Raw genomic sequence first — 19,868 nt, 5'->3', positions numbered from 1 at the left:
GCATGGTGGGTATAGGCAGGTACATTGAAAAGAGAGAGGCCTAGAGTATGAACAAGAAGCAGAAATACAATTTTCTCTATAAATATTTACACATGCGAGGTCACAGTGACTGAAAACACTATAGTAATAGTCCCCAATGGAAGATGTTTCTTTAAACAGGGCATAGTTGGTTCAGCAGGAATTTGGGCAAGTAACCAATGGCTTAGGAATGAAACCTTGCAGATCTGCAGGGCAGAAACAGTAGTAAGCTATCGGCCTGCTGCCTCTGCCTCTCTCTCTAACTGCACACAGTGATATGCAGATGCTATGTAAAGGAGTAGGCAGCAAAGTCCCATCTCTAAGATACAGTGCTCTCTTATGATGCCTTCATAAAGCAGGAGTAGCAAGGCTTAGGGGTTGCCAAAGCATGGAAATTGTGCCGACATAGCTCATAGGATGAAGGAGAGAGAGAGAGAAGGAAGGAAAGCAGCCAGCCAGAAGAGCACCTCAGGAGAAAGTGGGTGGGCAGGCCCCAGCAGCAGAAGTAAGTGGAAATAAGCAGAGGCGGGGGAATAAAAGAATTGGTGGGGAAGGGAGAAAGAATATAGCAAAGAAATGTTCAGTTGGTATTAACCCAGGAGGAAGCAGAGCAGGATGGCACAGGCTAGATGGAAAGGAAAACCTTTGAGAAAAAGAAAGGGGGGAATGTGAAGGAAGAGAAAACACCTGCAAATAAAATCTGAACAGAGTTTGTTTAAATTCTAGGAATAGCCTAAAATTATCGTAAGGTAAGAAGAATTTAGGGGTGGGGGTTGGGTATGAAACTGGTATTTCTTGATTGGGACCTTCCTTTTGTCTTTGAGAAATCATTTCAATAAAGAGAAAGGGTGGAACTCTAGGAGAGACGGGAAAAAAGGCAAAGTTGATGAATGAAGAGATGAAACAGTGTAGGAAAATGTCAGTATCATCATTACTTGTACTGAAAATGTGTCAGCAAACATAAAGCCATCTTTTAATTAGCAACAGTACAGCACTGCTGAAATAGAGGATTGTAGCTAACTAAAAGCAGTAGTCATATCACAGAGCCTGGCATTGCTACCAACACGTGTTTGCCTATCCCACAATAAAATATTGAGGCAAGAATTGAAAGAGAATTAATTCAAAATCAAATATAAATACCATAGGCCTCAAGCCAGAAAATATTCTCAAATTAGACTTTTTCTAGCACCCTAAATTCAGCCAACTAGAATTCATTTACCAGTACTATCTTGTTGTTGTCTGTTGATTGGTCGTGCCTGACTCTTTGTGACCTGATTTGGGGTTTTCTTGGTAAAGACACTAGAGTGGTTTGCCATTTTCTTCTGCTCATTTTACAGATGAGGCAAACAAGGTTAAGTGACTTGCCCAGGGTCACACAGCTAGTAAGTGCCTGAGACAGGATTTGAAATCAGGTACTCCTTACTGCAGGGATAGCGCTCTTTCCACTGTGTCATGGAGGTGCTCCACAAGTAGTATCCTATTTGGCCTATAAAAAATGGTGGAATGGTACTTTAAGGAATAATGTGCATTTTATTTTAAAATACTAGTAAATAGCATCATTAGATTAAAGGTTCAGTTCTATAAGGCACCTTGGTGTTCATCTAGTGAATAGTCCAGTTCCTTCATCTTCCAGATGAATCCACTGAGACTGCGATGATGAAGTGACTTTTCTATGGTTCCTCAGATAGTGAACCACAGAGATATGATTCAAACACAAGTCCTCTGAAAGCCATTAATCTTTCTACTGCACCACACTGCCCCTGGTTTTCATTATTTTTCCAGAGGTGTGAATTTATTTATGCCCTCTTGGATTGCGTTCTTATCATGCAGGGAAAACACAGGTTTGTTTCAGGTGCGACAGATTCATGTCACATATGCTACGAGATCTAGGATCTTGAAAATTCGAACTTCTTTCCCCAGTGATACTGTTGGGCAATTGGAATGTAGTGGAATGGGCTCTGGTCTTGATAAGAATATTTGGGGATAAATCCCAACACAAAAATTTACTAGTTGTATAACCTTAGACAAGTATCAGCAACTCCTCTAAGACTCAGTTTCTTTGCCTATAAATGGGGATAAAACTATGTGTGTGTGTATATATATATATATGTGTGTGTGTGTGTGTGTGTGTGTGTGTGTGTGTCTGTGTGTGTGTATATAACCTATATCAGATTACCTGCTGTCTAGGGGAGAGGGGAGGGAGGGAGAAAAATATGAAATTGTAAAGCTTGTATAAACAAAAGTTGAGAACTATCTTTACATGTAATGAAAAAAATAAAATACTTTATTAATTAAAAAAATAAATGGGGATAAAACTACTTATTGTGACTGCCTTGCAGCATTATTGTGAGAAATGTACTTTGTAATCCTAAAAACACTAGAAATAATATGAGTAATGATGGTGCATATGGAAGGAGATTGGTATCTAAAGTCAGAACTGACTTGAATCCCACTTCTTCTGCTTACTACTTCAGGAACGTCTCTGGACCTCTTTCTTGCATAGCTGTAATATGAATGGGTTGGCCTGGATTATTTGCAGCGTCCCATTCATTTCACTGTCTCTGATCCTGTGATGATGAAGTTCTCAGAGATGATATCACTAACCTATTTTACAATCAAACCCCCTGGTTACAGGGAAATATTTCCATCAAGAGAAAGAGAAGAGTTTTCAAATAAAGGGTGTAACTACTTATTAGCAAAGAAGGTAAATGACATTATTGGTAGAGACCTATCAAGTTGAATTAGTGAAGAGGGTTTTCTTGAATCTTCCTTTTCTTTAATGAATTCTGGTGCTTTAATGAATTCTCACAGTAAACTGTGAGAGCACAATGAATCTGCAACAGAGTTAGGTAGAAAGGAGTATTTGCATATTATCAATCAAGTTCAAAGCCATATTGAGATTTGTGGTGGTTATTAGTATAATCTGGTTATTGAATAGCATTAACAGTGATAAAGAGGATATGTTTTAAGTTTAAATTTATGCCACTAAAAACTTTTACAAAATAGAAGTTACTATCTTTTCTCCCAGCCTACTCTCCTTCTTTCCAAACTTCAAACTTTTGTATTTCTTTTGAGATCACCAGATTTCCAATCTCCCAAGTTTACAGTCTTAACATTATTCTTTTGGGTTTTTTGTTTTTGTTCTTGTTTTTTGTTTTTTTGCAGGGCAATGGGGGAGTAAAGTGACTTGCCCAGGGTCACACAGCTAGTAATTGTCAAGTGTCTGAGGCTGGATTTGAACTCAGGTACTCCTGAATCCAGGCCCGGTGCTTTATCCACTGCGACACCTAGCTGCCCCCTTGACATTATTCTTGACTCTTAGTTCTACTGACTCCATATATCCAATTAATTACTCACCAGTTCTGTCATTTCCCCATAGCATCTTTTCAGTAATCACATGGCCACCATCTTAGGTCAAACCCTTATCACATCTCACCTGTATGATTGCAGTAGGCTCCTGTTTGGCCTCCCCACCTCATATCTTCCCCCATTCCAATTTATCCTGCACAGTTACCAAAGTTGATTTCCTTTAGTGCGGGTCTGACCATATCCTTCTCCAATGCTAACAACTCTTACCTCTAGGATAAAAAATAAAATTCCCTGTTTTACTTTGAAAGCCCTTTGCAATCTAGTTCCACCCTACTTTCCAGGCTCATTAAATACCACTCTCTGTCCCATACTTTGTAGTCTAGACAAATTGGCCTTCTTGCTAATTCTCACATATGAAACCCTTATTTCCCCTCACTGTGCTTTGCATTGGTTGCTTTCCATTTCTGGAAAGCATGTCCTCCTCTCCTCAGCTTTGTAGAATCCTTTGAGACTTAGCCAAGTCTCCACCTTCTATATGAAGCTTTTCCTGATTGACCCTAGGGGCTAGTCTCCTTCCTTCCAGAACTATCTTACCTTTATTGTGTATATAATTATATGAGCAGTTAGACAATGGAGAGAGCACTGTACCTGCAGTCGGGAAGACCTGAGTTCAAAAGCTACTTTAGATACTAGCTGTGTGAAGTCGCATTCGTTGGGCAAGTCACTTAACCGCTGTCGGCTTAAGTTAGTTGTTGCTGTGTCTCCCCCAATAGAATGTGAGCACTTTGAAGGCAAGAACTATTTTATGATTATCTTTGTATGCTTTGTGTGTATAATTCTTAGTACATATTAAGTGTTTAATAAATTTTTACTTGTTTATCAGTTTATGTATACATAGTCATATTAAAAGGTCTCAGGGCAGCTAGGTGCTGCAGTGGATAGAGCACCAGCCCTGGAGTCAGGTGTACCTGAGTTCAAGTCTGGCCTTAGATACTTGACACTTACTAGCTCTGTGACCCTGGACAAGTCACTTGGCCCCTATTGCCTCACCAAAAAAAAGAAAAAGAAAAGAAAAATAAGAAGTCTCATTATTTATGAGAATTCTGGTATCTATTATAGGCTAAAAGAAAAATTCTGGGAAAATACATTTTAAACACTAGCAGACATGCATATTTTGGATAATTTTTCATGGAAAATTTGTATAGAATGTATATCTGAAGCAGACAAAATGAAATGGCAAATCAGTACATTTGAATTCTCATTTAAAAAAATAACTTCCAGATTTTTCATGAGTCTATGATACTATGAAAATCTAAGAGGTTCATGTGTTGAGGCTCTTATGTAATAGAAGTACATGAAGACATTGATGTGAACAAGAGTTACACAAGAGAAGTAGGCTATGATCTGCATCACTGCATGGAACACGCTGCTTAATGAGATCCCAAGTCTGTCTGAGTATTTAATAAATAAATCTGGCAGGGCAGCTAGGTGGCATAATGGGTAGAGCACTAGCTCTGGAGTCAAGTGGACCTGAGTTCAAATCTCACCTCAGACACCTAGCAGCTGTATGATTCTGGGCAAGTCACTTAACCTCAATTGTCTTAAACATCTGGGGCCATCTCCAGTCTTCTTGATATGTATCTTGCCACTGGATGGCTCTGGAGGAGAAAGAGGGATTGGTGACCTTGCACAACCTTCCTTCAATTCAATGTAAGTTATGACATCACCCCAGTCTTATGGTCCCCTTCAAGAACACAGGACAAACAACAACAACAAAGAAGTCTAGCACCATGGCTAGCATGCCCTTCCAAGGATATCTCTCTCATATGAAATGTGTGTGTGTGTCTGTCTGTGTGTATGTGTGTGTGTCTGTGCACACACATACCCCTATACCATTGGATAGTAAAAGGTATTTGAAAGCAGATATAAAAAATGTTAAGCATTCAAAATGCTATTTTTTCCACTGCAGTCTTGGACTAGACCTTAGTCAAATCAACAAGCATTTATTAAGTGCCTACTATATGCCATGAACTATTTTAAGTGCTGGGATTACAAAGGAAGGCAAAAGAAACAGTCCCTGCTCTCCAGAAACTAACAATCTAATGGTGACCTTAAATTAATAGTCACTTTGGATAAATCCACTTCATCTGTATGTTTCAATTTCTCCATCTGTAAAAGAAATGATATTTATTTCACTCTTTATTCATAGCAATTTATCACTAATTGTAAGAATAAGTTTATTATAACCTCTAAAAATATCTATAAGGCAATAATTTTTAGTATGCATATATCTATAAATTTGTTCCATTTTACTTTATGACTTTACATTTTGAATACACATTCATTTATTGCCTTATTCAAGGAATACTTTGATAAAGATGCTTTATGGAGACACAAAATACCCTCACATTAGGGTATGTGATATTATCATTATATGGTATTACAGTGGTAAAATAATATCTCTGTTGTGATACCTTTTAAACTTACATTTAAATGTGTAAATACAGGCACACACATATCTTTTTTTTTTTTAGAAAAGTCAAAAGGCCAAGAAACGACTTCATTTTTTTTTTAACTAAAAGGGCCAGAATTTTGGATGTTCAATAGTCAGTAAATATGACAAAAGAACAAAGGATTTAGGTAAATTATAAGCAGTGAGTGGCAAGCACAAGGTAAAGCAGGTCCCTAAATACCCAAAGGGATTATGAGTCATCAGAAAGAAGCAGAGGAGAAAAAAATTCCCAAAGAAAGCCTCATAGGAGATCTGGTTTATCTAATTTATTTTATTGCCATAAAATCAGGTAGTCATATTTTAGCAAATTTATGGCTGAATTGCTGACACAAAAAAAACGTATTTTTCCAGATGTCAAGGATTGACTACCCCCAAAGGGCAATCAGGCATTTACCCAGTAGTCTTTGGGGGAACCTTCACTTTTTGCCCTTTGAGTGATGAGGAGAAAGAAGGGGGGAAAAAAGGAATAGCAGTGGCCTCTTGCCTCTGTAAACTCGGTCTAGTGACCTTAGGATCATGGGAATTTGCCAGGCTAGTTTTATGAAGCTTGTACATGGGAAGAGTTAAAGGGAAGAATACCAAAGTTTCAGCTATTGTGTGTAGCTCTTACTCCTTCCCTGCTTTCTTCTACCTCGCCTTCAAACAAGATTATTTTGCTGATTAGTATAATTGTCTTGCCAGAATCCTGTTCCCACATTACACAAATAGTTTCAGTCAACATTTTAAAGTGCTTATAGTGGTACAGTGCCCAGCAAGACTTTTTTTGGGGGGGTTTTGTGGGACAATGGGGGTTAAGTGACTTGCCCAGGGTCACACAGCTAGTAAGTGTCAGCTGGATTTGAACTCAGGTACTCCTGAATACAGGGCTGGTGCTTTATCCACTGTGCCACCTAGCTGCACCCTCCCCCCCCCCCAGCAAGACTTTTTAAGAAATAATTTATACCAAAAAAAATAAATTTAAATTAAAAAAAATTAAAATTAAAAAAGGAAATAATTTTACTAATATCTTTAGGCTTATTAAATTATAGTCTCTGCCCCATATACCTCTATCCCTCAACTCTAATGTGCAAAACAGCAAAAATAAAAAGGCAAACAGAATTAGCTAATATAGCAATTATGTCTGTGCCTGCCACATTCAGCATTTCTGATCATCTGACTTCTATATTCATTATTACTCATTCTGTTCATACTGAATTTAGTTGTCTTTTTAGTGTTATTTTAATTTACATTATTGTGGTCATAGGGAAGGAAGCATTTATTAAACTGCTATGTGCCAGGTACTGTGCTAAGCCTTTTACAAATATTATCTCATTTGATCTTCAAATCTAACCTTGTGAGGTAGGTAATATTGTACTTTTCTTTTTACAATTGAGGAAAATAAGGCAGACAGAGGTTAAGTGACTTGCCCAAGACCACTTAGTAAGGTGAGTCCGAGGCTAGATTTGAACTCAGGTTTTCCTGACTCCAGGACCAGAACTCTATCCATCTGGTCACCTAACTGCTAATTTGTTTACATTGTTTATTGTCCGGTTCTGCTTATATTGCTTTGTATCAACACACAGAGGGTTTTCCATGTTTCTTATTCCTCCTGTTCATAATTTCTTATAACACAATAAAATCCAATTTCAGTGTACCTCATAATTTGTTCAACTGTTCTCAATCAATAGACACCCACTTTGCTTCTATTTTTTCTACCACAAAAATGTGATGCTATGAATATGTTGTATATAAGCACATTTTTGTGTGCTTGTGTTCACACACATTTACTTTTTCTTTGAATGCTCTGGGATATGTAGCCAGGAGTGGAACTATTAGGTCATGGGGTCCTAGAAATTTATTTCTTTAGCCAATTTACCTCCTGTTGTTCTGACAGTTCTCCACCAAGACCTCAATGGAGGTAACTGAAGATAGAAATGAAGAAAATCAGGAAACTGAGGCCTTAAAAACTGTCTTGTATATGGAAAGAAGTAACAGGAAACAATTAGAAAAAATTGGCAAAACAAGGGACTAATTTTGTAAGACCTAGATAGTCAAGGAGAAAGAGTATCAGGAAAGGGGATTTACTGATACTGTTGGAACTACAGAGATGGAAAAGAAGCTCTTAAAAGTTTTGTAGCCCTTTGAGAGGATGTGTATACCAAATGGCCACAATTTACGGATTTCTTCCTTCCCAGTTGCTATTGCTTTTTTTCCTATGTGCATAATAACTTGACTGGTCATTATCTTGCTGAGATTATAGTATCTATTCCCTGTGTGATCCATCAATGCAATTGTGATTCATTTAGTGGTTACAACATTGTCTTTAGACACTTGCAGTAAAACCTTTTTGCAAGGATAATTTCTCACAATAAGTATGGCATCTTCAACAGTTTCCACTCTTCCTGCCCTTATATCAAAACCCTTGCCTAGGTTTTGTATCCCATTATAGACACCCTGTAGCCAGGATCTTCATGTTCTTGCATTGAAATCTTTATATGATCATCATGATTCAGTTAAGTGGTTTTTGCTATAGCCTGATTTAACAATAAAGCTATAAAAAGGCTTCTTTGGAAGAGGCACAGTGCTGGTTTTTAAATCCTAAATATCCCTCCAGCTTCCAAACATACTTTCAAAATATCAAAAGTCTACCTTAGGGACTACAGCAATTACTTGCAAATTAAACAAAAGAAGTTAGTTCCTATTACATCTCAATTCCCCATAGATTTGACTTTATTGCACCTATTTTCCTTGGTCTTATGGGTCAAAATTTTGTTTGAGTCCCCATGGAGTATACAGAGCCAGTGAAAAGATATTGTCCTATATTAGTAATCATTATTAGAGCTTCTAAAATGTTAAGCCAATTTTGGAGCTTTCAATGAAGGGAATATATGTTCTCTTTTCCTTCAAATCTCTACGTCAGCAGTATTTCTTTCATGATAACATTTATTTATCAAAGTTTATGCTACTTTGACTTTTTATAAAATAACAGTGAAGATAAATGGATCGATTGACCCCAAGAGCAGTTTATTTATCCCTTTAGTCACACTTCAGTGGCAAAATCAATATTCTTCTGAAATATCTGATATTACAGTGGTTCCAGTAAATACTGACATTCCTGAGCTATGTGCAAAGGGAACTAAAATTTATTATCAACTTAGATTTTTTAGTACCTATATTGATTTTCCTGGAGATGCTTGTGAATTTTTATTTATCTATAGCTGAGCAAGTGACCTTTGTTTCAGGAAAACTGCAGTCTAAACCTGCCAAGATAGGGGGAGGGATCTGTTTGCAGGTCTGTGTATGTTTTTGTGTGCAGGAGGGAGAAGAAAAAGAGAAGAAAATTAACATTGCCCATAAAGAAGATTTTCTAGCATTTGGTATATCCATTTTCCTCAGTGTCTGACATTATACATTCTTTATTTTAAGCTAAGATATAGAGCTGTAGAGCCTATATGATCAAGTCACCAGGTATATATGAATCCACCACTGAACACTTCTCTTCTATCCATCTCTTTTGTACATTCGAGGGCTAAGCACAGTACCTTGTTGAAGTGGCCAGCAGTAGTTTCTCTACTGTGAAGGGAGAGAAATGAAGACGGGTTAAAGGGAATGAAGTAGAATGACAGGGAAGAATCTAGGGAATTAAAGTAATAATGAGAATGAAGAGCAGGCTTAAGAGGACTGAGGTGGCTGGAGATAAATTGGCCTTGACAAAGAGAAGGGCCTTCTTTTCATGGGAAAGCAGAATGAATGATGAACTATTGGGGGAAGATGTATGAGTGATGTGAGTTGATGAGAGAAAAAGGAGTTCTTGGTGAATGTCCTAATTTTTTTTTTTGAATGAAGGCTAAGGTGAGGTTCTCAGCTAAGGCAGGGAAAGGAATATTGTGTCAGACTTGATGAGACATAAGAAAGTTTGGAAAACTGTCTGTTGGATGTCAGAATGGCAAATTGATTAGATACCATATATTTAGTGGACCCTGTCATCAGTCTTTTCTGATTTCCTTCAATTCCTTTCAATGATACTTGAGTAGGAGGTAAAGGATGAGAATAATCCATAGTTGGGGTTTGACAATTGTCTACTTCTTGGAATGAAAATGGATTGAGAGATTTGAGAGGAAATTATATTGGAGCATTTAATTGGTTTACCAAGAGGACAAGACAAAGAAGGGGAGCATAGTTAACGAAAGGATGGTAACCCGGAAAAGAATTGAAGGGTAGAGGGAATGGAGGTTAGAGTAAAGATGAAGATCAGAGTTGGGGGTTAAAAGGCACAGAGAAAGATGGAATGGTAAAAGATAATGATCAAATAAATGGATTTCAGAGTTAATGAACACAGAAGTGGGACACTTATGGGTGATGGCAAGATCAATGGCACAACCAATTCTGTATGAAGCTGAGACAGTAGAGGACGTCATAGGAATTGAGGAGATAGTGGAAATGGGAAGGATGTTTGAGGGGGCATCATTATGTATGTTAGAGTGTCCAGTGTGAGAAAAGGAATTGGGATGGAGAAAAAGACTGTGAATGAGCTCATTGAGTAAAGGAGAATATCCGGAGGAGGAGGAGGAGGCATTGAGAAATAACAGCTGGCAAGATCTAGACTGACTCCAAAGGACATTTGATGAATGATAGCAGAAAAAGGAGATTCTGGAAGTCTCACTGGGGAGCAAGGAGTATTCTGACTCCCCACATGACCAGCAAATTGAGGGTATAAGAGAAAATGGTAAACTAATGGATAACTGAGTAGATAGGGCAGGGCCAGATGATAGAGGGCCAAATGATTTGTACTGAAATTCCAGATTTCTCATTTTAATGGGCAGAAAGAATTCATTGTATATGTATATATGTGTGCGTTTGACTGACCATATTTCATATAACAAAAACAATTAAAATATTTCTTCTCCCACCATTAAAATAATCTTATATTTTTTATTGTTGGTCAATGATTTTCAGAAACTATAAACTCGTAATTTTAGTTAAATGTGTTTAGTTAATATGTGTTATTTAGACATTTGAGGGTGTAGTTCATATCCTAATACAGGATTGAATAACTATAGCTCCAATATTAATGAATGACTTTTTGAATTCCTCTCCCAATGACTTCACAGATATTTGTTGCATTTTACTCTGGGAAATAAATCATCCAAGTTTCAAAAAATGAAATGATGGTTTGGTTATTTTAGTGTTTCAATGCTTTGATATTTCCACAGAAACAGCCAAAAAATTAAATAATTATTTGTTTATTTTATTTTATAAAGCTCAATGAAGCAAATACTTGTGAAATCATTGGGAGAGGAATTCAACAGATTTATCATGAATATTTGAGGAACATAAAGTAAGCAAATGAAATAACCAAGCCATCATTTAATTTTTGAGATAGCTTCAAAATATGTCTTGGGGAGGAAGGTAATAAATCTTCTAAATGTCTGGTATGTACTTTTTGAAAAATGGAGCCTATGTCTATCACTAAGTGGTCAAGAATATATGTTCCAGTTCTATTGGAAAACAAAAATGCAATTTTTAGGGAAAAAATAGATCTACTGAATCTTCCTGAGTAGTAATTTAAATAAGATTGATTTAAGCCAAATCTACTTTATTTTTGAGCATCATTTCTGAGAGGTTCCTAGGTAAAACTCTGCAGATGCTGCCAGATATTAAAAGCAAAGAGACTTTTCCTATAGTCAGATAAGGTTGTAGGAGGCTCAGGAGGGAAGGAAGGAAGGAAGGAAGAGTTATTATGTGCTTTAATTCTTCTAGCTGCTGTAGAGTACTGTAGGCTAGGGCAGACACTTCCAGGTTTCAATAATTAGAGGCTGGTACAGGGTAACTTATGAGGGGAAAATAAGCTCCTTGGGACAGAGATGATGTCAAAAACTAAGGCAATAATGTCTAATACACTGTTTATTTCAGATAATGTAAGTTTGACACTATTTATATAACAGGTTTTTACTGGTACCTCAATGTTCACCCATATTTCAGATTATTAAAATTTTTTAAAAAGGCAGAGCTTTCCTGCTTTTTTATTTTCAAATGGTTTTCCAATTTAGAATAAATTCTTTCTACAAGTATAGAAAGAGAAAGGTACTGTTAGTCTAAATGTATGAGGGGCTTCCACCAATTTGCTCTTAATACTTTTTGTCATTGGTACTATAAAAAGGTGATTTCTATATACCTGTATCACAGATGGTTCTTCTTTTGTAGTTAAGAATTGTCCATGGTATGATAAACCTGCTCATAAAACTTTTTTTAAATGAGTTACAAGAACATAATTAGAATCTATGTTCAATAGTATTTGTTAATATAGTTTTGCTTTAGTGTCTCAAAAATTAAGATCCTCTATTTTTTACCAAAAAAGGTGGCTTAAATACCCTAAAGGATTTAAATGGTAAAAAAATATTTCCAATTTTTAAAAATTGGAGACATTTATCTATATTTCTCAGAAGTTTCTACTTAGTAGTATGTGGTCTACAGCAAGGGTTCTTAACCTGAGTTTGTGAACTTTATTTCTAATATTTTGGCAACTGAATTTCAATAGAATTCGTCTCCTTGGTAATCCTATTTATTTTATTTTATGCATTTAAAACATTATTTTGATATGAGGGCTATAAGTTTCACCAGATTTCCAAAGGGGCCTGTGACACACAAAAAAGTTAAGAACACTTGGTTTAGAGGCCAAGTCTCTCCTGAAATAACTCAGTCTCTTATGGTACCACCATTTTTGCAGTTCCCTTTGCCTCCTACTCACTTCCAATTGCCAGGTACTGTTGATGTTACCTCCATGATATCTTTCCTATTTGTCCCTCCAGTCACTGACACACTGCCACCAACTTAATTCACCAAACCATTCTCTTGATGTACAGAGTTGACCATGTTCAAGAACCCTCTGTGATGTCATTTCACCTATGGGACACAATGAAGATGTTGAGTCATTTCAGTCATGCCCAACTCTTTGTAACCCCATTTGGGATTTTCTTGGCAGAGAGACTGGAATGATTTGACATTTTCTTCTCCAACTCATTTTACAGATGGGGAGACTGAGGCAGACGGAGATTAAATGATTAGCCTAGGGTGTCACAGCTAGTAAGTGCCTGAGGCCAGATTTAAACTCATGAAGATGAGTCTTCCTGACTCCAGGTCTAGCACCCTATCCACTATCCATGTAGCTGGTCCATGAGACAGAATATAAATTCTTTATCCTGTAAAGCCCTCTGAAGTCTGTATCCAGCTTAAGTTTACAGCTTAATTTAATATTACTGCTTGTTAGCCATGCTAAAACTAGAGTATCCACACTAGATAATTCAATTATATCAACCTGCCATCTTCTGGTACCATGGATTCACTCAGGCCATGCCCTCATGACTACAATGCATGCCTTTCTTCCCTCTGCATATTAAATTACTCTTCCTTCAAGGTCACTTTCTTCCATGACATCTTCCCTGATGCTCCCAGCTAAAGGTGCTCTCTTTCCTCAAGTTTTCATAGAAATTAGTCCTGGATCTTTCCTTTGTTAGTCAGTCAACAAAAACCTATCAAGTGCTCACTATGCTTTAGGGACTGTGTTATTCTCTAGGGCCAGAAAGAAAGGCAAAAATGGTTCCTCCCCTCAAGGAGTTCACATTCTAATTATGACATAGAAATAACAAATGAATAACTAGATAAATACAATATGTGCACAGAACGTATCATTCTCTGTTTTACGCTTATCTGCGCACTTGTCATAGCCCTCATAATAGAATCCAAGTTCCTCAGTGGTACAGAATGCAACTTTTCATCTTTGTATTTCCAGCACCTAACACAATGGTTTGTACTTAGTAGGTATTCAGTGAATGTTTGATGAACGAATGAATGATGGAATGTCATTGAAATTACTTTCTACATGGGTACTCTGATTCTGACTTAATTTTAGTCATTAATCTGCTGTCAACCCTGACAGGGTTGATGGTGAGGCTGCAACTTCCACCCTTTGTCTTTGCCTTTGGCCCTTAGGCATTTTAAATGAGTGAGTTGTAGGGAGAAAGAAGTAGAAATTTCTGACACCTCTCCTTGTGCCAAAAGGATATACTCTATAGGATGTGAAACGTAACTGGAAGCCACCATATTTAAAGTGTCCAGAGGATGCTTGTGACCCTCACATCTTCTTTCCTCCCCATACACAAAGGCCAGTTATAAAATTATGGGTCATAACATTCTTTTATACCAGTTCTCCCAAACTGCTGAATCAATAGACTTCAGATGAGAAGCAGAATGATTCCTCCAGCTAAAAAGGCTTGAGATTCTTGGCCAAGGGAATCAAGATCACTAGCTCCCAGGTTTCTTCCCCGCAGCAAAGAAGCGGCGTCTCCCTACCTGCCATTATTGTTTTCTGAACAGCTCTGAAAACCCCACGAAATGCAACAATAGTAATAATTATTGATTCTGCCTTCACAATAACTATGGTAGTAACTATAATTATTACTAGTAATAACTCCCTAATAAATTCACATTTGTAAAAGCACTTTACAGTTTATAAAATGCTTTCCATACAACAACCCTGTAAGATAGGTAATATTAGTATTATTCTCCTCAGTTTCCATATAAGGAAACTGAGGCCTAATAAGGCAAAATGACCTGCCCAGGATCCTACAGCTAGTATCACAACTGAGACTCAACTAGAATCCAAATACAATTATCTGGCCTCTACAGTAAGCTGCAACGAAGATGGCTGGTACAAAGCAGAATTGTGGCTCGAAGTTGACTCATTTTCTCCTTGCTCCAAGAAGTAACATTGCTACAGGAATAAGAAGAGAGAAAAGAAAACAGGTCCAAAGGAGGTTTTATGTATTTCTTCTCTTAGGTAATATAGCATACAGCATCAAATAGAATAAGTTATTCTCCAGGCACCATTAATTGAAGAATACAGAGAAAGGAAAAGAAGCTAGTACTAGAAGAAAAAAATATTTGTTTTATTCCTTAGAAGAAAAGTTTATCAAAATAAGATTATACTCACAAGTGTCTTTTTCCATATTCTCCACTTACTCTGCAAAAACAACTTGTACTTAATTCCCAATATTACCACTCTTCTGAAATGTTTCTCTCTAAGCTCACTCATTTTCCTCTACCTTTCTCTAACATGTAGCAATGGTGATCACTTCCTCTGAATGCTTTCTTGAAAACTCCCTTGGCTTTTGTGACTTTGCTCTCTTCTGATTTTCCTACCTCTCTGAAACATTACTGTTTAGTATATTTTACCTATTCATCATTATCATCCTTCCACCCTCCATGAATGTGAATGTTTCCTAAGGCTCCATTGTTCGGCCTCTCCTTTCTATCTCTTCCTCACTTATTTATTCTAATTCCATAGCTTCAGATATTACCTATATCCATATGACTACATAGTAGGTGTTTAGAACATGTTTATTGACTAATTGACTGGCTTGGGAGACTGTAGAAACAAATGACCACAAGTACTTATTGCCAATAAGTAGCTAGGGCTACTTAGGTGGCTCAGTGGATAGAATGATGGGCCTAGAGTCGGGAAGACTTATTTTCATAAGTTTAAATATGACTTCAGAAACTTACTAGCTACAAGACACTGGACAAGTCACAACCCTGTCTGCCTTCATTTCCACATCTGTCAAATGAACTGGAGAAGAAAATGGTAAACCACTCCAGTATCTTTGCCAAGCAAACCCCAGTTGGGATCGTGAAGAGTTGGATGCATCTGAAACAACTAAACAACAAAATATGACTACAAGGGTATGTGTATGTGTGTATGTATATATACACACATACACATGTATACATATGCATGCATGTATATGTGTATATGCACACATGCATACATATACACATATTACACTGCATTAAGACTTTTGGAACACCCCATATAAAATGCAACTCCAATTTCTTCAGAGTTCCAATAGTACAGCTCTAGCAGCCTACTGGAGCTTTCTGTCTAAATGTCTTACTGATACCTCAAACTCAATATGTCCAAAAGTGACCCCATATTCATACCAAAACTTCTCTCTCCCAATTTCTTCACGTCTGCTGATGAGAATAGTGTACTACTCCTCTCCCAGTTGTTCACACTTGAAAAAGCAGTCATCTTTGATTCATTCCTCTCTCTAATTCTCCTTAGCCAATCAAGTGCTAGGTCCTATTGATTGTACCTTCACATCTCTCTCAATCTGCCACCTGCCTTCCTCTCTGCCCCCAACAATACACTTACCACATTTCTTCAAACCCTCATCGCCTTTCACCTGGATATTTATCATCAGATGTTCCCAGATACTGTTGAGTACCTGAAGTGAATGAGATAATATTTTGGGTGTCATGTGGAGGTAATCTAATAAACATAGTTCCTGTTTTTCAGAAGCTTCTATCCCATAGTTATTTATTAATCTGTATTAGAATACAGATATTTTGCATGAGATTATGCTGGTTTTGTTCTATATTGCCTAGATCTGGCTTCTTATAAGTATAACCCAGCCTTTCATTCTGATAATGCAGATGATGTTGTACATCTGAAGGGGTGATGAAATACTAGCAGCTGTACCAGATTAGATCCCCAAAGAAAAATAGGGAATAATAGATAAATAATTTAAATCATGCTTGTAGGGTTAACAAAACCTATTGTCAAAACAATTTTGTCAGGCAAAAGGCAGAAGCCATATACTTCAAGGAGATGACAGTGAAAGAAAAAGAATCAAAGCAGACAAGAAAAAAAATGACTTAAGAGAAAACCCCCCAAAGAATTCAGATCTCAGGATTTTAAGCAGACACCAGGGTACTTGATTCAATCAATAAGAATTTCAGTCACTAAAACTAAGAAAGTAGTTTTAGAAATAACGGAAAGACGAGTGTTATAGAAGGAAAATGGAATTTTAAATAATTTTTAAAATTTCTTGGTTATGGAAATATCTTACATGATTGCACATATATAACCTATATCAAATCACTTACTGTCTTAGGGAGAAGGGAGGGAAAGAAGTGAGGGAGAAAAATTTGGAACTCAAAATTATGCAACAATGAATGCTGCAAACTAGCTTTACATGTAATTGGGGGAAAATAAAATACTATCAAAGTAAAAAAATTAAATTTTTCAAAATCAATATGCATCATTGAAAAAAAATATTTTGTTTTAATCAGATAAGATCTACCTTCTCACTCTCCCACCTCAAACCCCTCCTCAATTGAGAACACAAGAAAACCATAATAAAGAACAACTAAAAAATTTTAATAATAACTAACATTTATATAGTGTTTACTATGTGTCAGGCACTATGCTAAGTACTTTACAAATATTATCTCATTTGATCTCATTAATAGCCATAACAACTACAAATTTATATATGCAGAATTCAAGTACAGAATTTATGTGCTACAAAATTGTAACCATAAAAACTGTAGACTGTAGACTATTATTTTCCCCCTTTCTATTACAACCATAAGGGTACATAGAACTGGGTCAGGGGTCTCAAACACACCCCATGGTTAACATTATGACCTTCTGCTTCGAAACACATCTGGTTCCTTTTCTGTGCACACCCAAGGGTCCAAGTCACCTGATCCTACATTATTCTCTAAAATTTTTTTTTTTGCATCTTGATGTGTTTGGGGATAAAACAAGGATTCTTTGTTGAACTTGATCAAGAATTCTAAAATTTTTAACTAGGAGACCTATTGGCCATTTTATTTAATAGCTTATGTACTCCAAAGCGGGTGGCTCAGAAAAGGAAATGCTAATGGTGGTCCAGAAGGTTCTCCTCTTTGATGGTCCATTTTATTATCTTGTAATGTGCTTTGTCCTCTGTCCTTTGTTTTGAAACATCCAAGAGACCAAGACTATAAAGACACATTTATTAAAATGCAAAAAATAAATTGCCCATGTAACCTATGAAAGTTAAAGAGAATGATCCAAAATCTTTATGCTAACTCTTAAATTTAAAAGGTCATCTAGGTAAAGGATGGTGCCTATGGATCTCATATAGAGGTAACAACTCACCATTTTCTTCTTAAAATTGAATCCTTTGCATAATTCACACCTGTATTTTAGTGATTCTGACAAACTTTCTGGGAAATTGAATTAATGTCTATCTGTTTTTCTCTGTCTTTTTGTTATATATATATGTGTGTGTGTGTGTATATATATATATATTCTTCCTTTTAACAAAAAAAAATATTTAGAGGATAGAAAATACCTTCAGAGGGACAGTTTCTACACATTTCCACATTTTAAGCCTATCCTTCCAAACAGCTGCCTATTTGACCCAGTTGTGGATTCTCAAACTATACTACATCCTTAAGCAGGAGGCCCCAGCTAGAGTGGAGTATAAACACATGAGCCTGTGCGGGGCTAGAAAGCAGTTCTGTTCATCTTTTTAAAAAATATCTTTTTTGCATTTTTTCTTTTTCTTTTAATTTTTAAATTTATGTACTGAAACCATCATTTCCATAACAGTACATCTGAAACTGCAAATTCACCATGTACAACTTGTTTTTCTTCTAAATATAAAACAGTTATTATGTAAATTTCTTTTTTCCCTTTTTTTTCTTTCCTCCTTCATCCCCCACCCCCCTCTGCCCTAGAGATGGCTACCATTATACATCTGCAAGGGTATGGAAACCTTCTGAACATGCAGAGAGGTGAGAAAGCTAGGGGACAGGGTGGCCCTTTTCATGTTTGGCGTTGTCCCTTCCTATCTTTAGTGTACATAGTCCTTAGTCCAGATGGGGCCTCCTCTTCAACCTTCCAGAATGTTCAGATCCTCTGAAAGTATAGGCTCTCTGACTAGGTTGTTCAATACAGTCCTTCCCCACCAGTGCTCTTGCTCTGAATTTAGCTCTCCCCTTTCAAAATTCAGCCCTTCTGTAATCCTTTTCCTCAGGGAGTCTGATCTAAGCTGGAAAGCAATCTGACAATTAATTCATAGTAAGATGTTAATGATGACTAATAGCTTAATGTGCTACCCTTCCAAGAACATTTACATTTTAACAAGGACTGATGACTTATTATATATATTGCTATTATCAGTTGTAGTAATAATAATAACTCATGTTTACATAGTGCTTTGTTTGCAAAATGTTTCCTCACTTTAGCTCAATAAGGTAGGGCAGGCCCATCACAACCCTCCCAAGTGCCACGTTAAAATGTAATTTTGGAAACATTTAGCAAAATAAATAAAAATGCAATAGAACATAGATAATGTTAATATGTGGTTTTCTAAGTCAGTATGCAGTCCACAGGGATCCTTATGTAGGGTTTGGCCACACTTGTTTCTACTTGAATTTGACAACCCTGAGGTATAAGGAATGTGGGGATTATCATCCTCATTTTATACATGAAGAAATTGAGGTTCAGAGCCACCTCAGAGACATAGTAATCCTTCCCTAGCTTAAGGAGCTAGTAGGTTTCAAAGCCTTAAATGCTTATCATCAGTCCCACAGAAAGTCAGCCGTGGAGATAATTAAGGGCACAGGAATGTTTATGCTGTCCCTCAATAACATCATAAATGTGTCACTGTTCTATGTATACCTGGCCCTATTTCTTTCAAAATGCCTTTGCAGGAATTATTCAAGTAATGATGGATTCCACTGCTTTTTGAGGCAAATGGATGGCATGGGGCATAGAGTGCTGGCCTTGAAGTCAGTAAAACTTTAGTTTGATTTCTTTCTCACTTACTAGCTGTGTGACTCTGGACAAAATTACCTAACCTCTCTCAGCCTCAGTTTCCTTATGTCTAAGGTGTAGATAATAATGGTATCTACCTCATAGAGTTGTTATGAGGATAATATGACATCACATAATGTAATACAGCGATATCAAGTAGAAATGGGGTCCACTGAATCCCTGGGTGTCACAGGTTGACTTAGAGTACCACATATTACCATTACCTATGTTTTCTTGTATTTTCAATTATTTTGTTAAATATTTCCCAATTAAATTTTCATCTACTTTGGCCCAAAGGAATGTTATGGGTCATATTCAGTTGTGTATTTCGACACCTATGAAGTAAAGCAGTTTACAGACCTTAAAGTGCTATATAAATACCTGCTATTATTGTTGTTG

The 19,868-nt window shown here is 36.8% G+C and overlaps 1 protein-coding gene across 3 annotated transcripts in view; it reads left to right on the top strand.

Annotated features, from left to right (window-relative positions):
* The window catches only part of AFF3 (AF4/FMR2 family member 3), a 694,821-nt gene that overhangs the window by 251,216 nt on the left and 423,737 nt on the right, over positions 1-19,868 (top strand). The gene's annotated exons all lie outside the window — the stretch shown is intronic.

This window comes from Dromiciops gliroides, chromosome 3 (genome assembly GCF_019393635.1).
Source record: "Dromiciops gliroides isolate mDroGli1 chromosome 3, mDroGli1.pri, whole genome shotgun sequence".
NCBI lineage: Eukaryota > Metazoa > Chordata > Mammalia > Microbiotheria > Microbiotheriidae > Dromiciops > Dromiciops gliroides.
Note: the sequence above shows the minus strand (reverse complement) of the source record. Positions and strands in the feature narration are given on the sequence as shown.